We start from the raw sequence: 2,546 nt of genomic DNA on the forward strand, positions 1-2,546 counted from the left end.
CTTTTGTGTCTACCTCCCCACCCCCTCAGCTTGCCCTATCCTCTACATCACATTTTCAGAAGCCAGGACCCACTAACAGATGGGGAGTGAATCAGAAAAAGAGGCAGAGAGAGATAAGGAAGAAGTCCTGCCAGTAGGTGGGGAAAAAAATCTCGGCTGAATCTAGATTCAGTTGAAGGAATCACTTATTTCCCTACCCCCCTTCATCTACTGTCCACCACCAAGACCAAACCAAAAGGCTGGATTTCTAGTTTTGGAGTCAAAGAGGAGAAGATCTGAGTCATGCTGGCTTCTTCAACTTAGATCAGTCTCTGTCTCAGCCTCAGTTCCCTCATTGTAGCTTTGTAGGAAGTTTTGACCTTAGGAAGTGTAGTCTTCCAGCTTTGTTCTTTTATGAGAGTATTTTGGCTATCTGGGGTCTCTTGAGATTCCATCTGAATTTTAGGATGGGTTTTTCTATTTCCTTGGTTACTTAAAAAAAGAGCACCAGAACCAACAATCACCAGCTGCCCAGGTACCAAAAAATTATTTTCTGATTCACTCCCCATCTGTTAGTGGGTCCTGGCTTCTGAGTTGGGCTTTCAACAAATGGTGTTTGTTGAAAGGTACCAAAGTACCTTTCAGGTACCAAAAAATTATGCTTCTGAAATCTATTGATGTCGATTCTGCATGTAGAGCAATAGAGCTGCCCTACGTGTGCCATTCACGACAGCAGCCCTTATTTTTTTATTCAACTTTTTTTTAAAGATTTTATTTATTTATTTGACAGAGAGATCACAAGTAGGCACAGAGACAGGCAGACAGAGAGAGGGAAGCAGGCTCTCCACTGAGCAGAGAGACTGATGCAGGGCTTAATCCCAGGACCCTGAGATCATGACTGGAGCCTAAGGCAGAGGCTTAACCCACTGAGCCACCCAGGCACCCTACTCAACATTTTCTTTAGACCAGATATTGGTGTGAGGTCTAGAAGATATACACATACAAGTAGTTTCCTCTGATGTTCAAAATGTCTATGCCATGTTTTAGCTCTGTAAAAATACTTTTGAAAACCTATTTATTTATTTATTTATTGGAAACCAATTTAAAATTTATTTATTTATTTATTTATTTATTTAAATATTTTATTTATTTATTTGACAGAGAGAAATCACAAGTAGACGGAGAGGCAGGCAGAGAGAGAGAGAGGGAAGCAGGCTCCCTGCTGAGCAGAGAGCCCGATGCGGGACTCGATCCCAGGACCCTGAGATCATGACCTGAGCCGAAGGCAGCGGCTTAACCCACTGAGCCACCCAGGCGCCCACCAATTTAAAATTTAAACACAGATTTATTATGTCATACATCTGACCATGTAGGCTTTAGACTTAATGTATTAAAATCGATTTGCGTTATTATTCCTTTGTTCTTAGGAAACAAGAATCTTAGCTTTATCTAGACTCTAATGATTTTTCTAAACTAATTTAGTCCTAGTGTTCCAAGGTATGTACGTGAGGTAATTTGCTATCTCCCCTCAATGGATAGGAGAGAGAAAATTATCCACCTATGGGCTCTGCCTTTCAAAAATGCTGGTTAAAAAAAAAGAAGCAAATTAGTTCATCCAAAGTAATTGATTAGTTGATCATGGTATTCACTGAAAAATTACCAACACAAAGCTCACGTTTTAGTTATATCCAGTAATTGGGATTTGAGGACTTTAAGGTTATCTCACCTAAGTTTGTCTGGAAATCAGAACTCTGATTACTGCTAAAACACATACAGGGAACATAAGTTCCAAACACGGTAGCCTGTGCTATATTATTTTACCTAAGAGTGATAATTTTTTCCCTTAAATTGGACAGCTACAAATATAAGAAGGAAACTCCATCATTCTCTTACACCATACACAAAGATGAATTTGAAATGGATAAAAAACCTCAACGTGAGGCAGGAATCTATTAAAATCCTAGAGAAGAACATAGACAGTAACCTCTTCGACATCAGCCACGGAACTTCTTTCAAGATATGTCTCCAAAGGCAAAGGAAACAAAAGCAAAAAGGAACTTTTGGGACTTCATCAAGATCAAAAGCTTCTGCACAGCAAAGGAAACAGCCAACAAAACAAAGAGGCAACCCACAGAATGGGAGAAGATATTCGCAAATGACACTACAGACAAAGGGCTGTATCCAAGATCTATAAAGAACTCTAACTCAACACACACGAAACAGATAATCATGTCAAAAAATGGGCAGAAGACATGAACAGACACTTCTCCAATGAAGACATACAAATGGCTATCAGACACATGAAAAAATGTTCATCACTAGCCATTAGGGAGATTCAAATCAAAACCACATTGAGATACCACCTTACACCAGTTAGAATGGCCAAAATTAACAGAACAGGAAACAACAGTGTTAGAGAGGATGTGGAGAAAGGGGAACCCTCTTACACTGTTGGTGGGAATGCAAGTTGGTGCAGCCACTTTGGAAAACAGTGTGGAGATTCCTTAAGAAATTAAAAATAGATGGGTGCCTTGGTGGCTCAGTGGATTAAGCCGCTGTCTTTGGCT

General features: G+C 39.9%; 1 non-coding gene across 1 annotated transcript; it reads right to left on the minus strand.

Moving 5' to 3' along the window:
• Window positions 1-598: 598 nt before the first annotated feature.
• Window positions 599-723, minus strand: LOC122892849. Its single transcript, XR_006381522.1, has one exon. It is a non-coding gene; the product is annotated as a U11 spliceosomal RNA (small nuclear RNA).
• Window positions 724-2,546: the final 1,823 nt, after the last annotated feature.

This window comes from Neovison vison, chromosome 12 (genome assembly GCF_020171115.1).
Source record: "Neovison vison isolate M4711 chromosome 12, ASM_NN_V1, whole genome shotgun sequence".
Classification (NCBI taxonomy): domain Eukaryota; kingdom Metazoa; phylum Chordata; class Mammalia; order Carnivora; family Mustelidae; genus Neogale; species Neogale vison.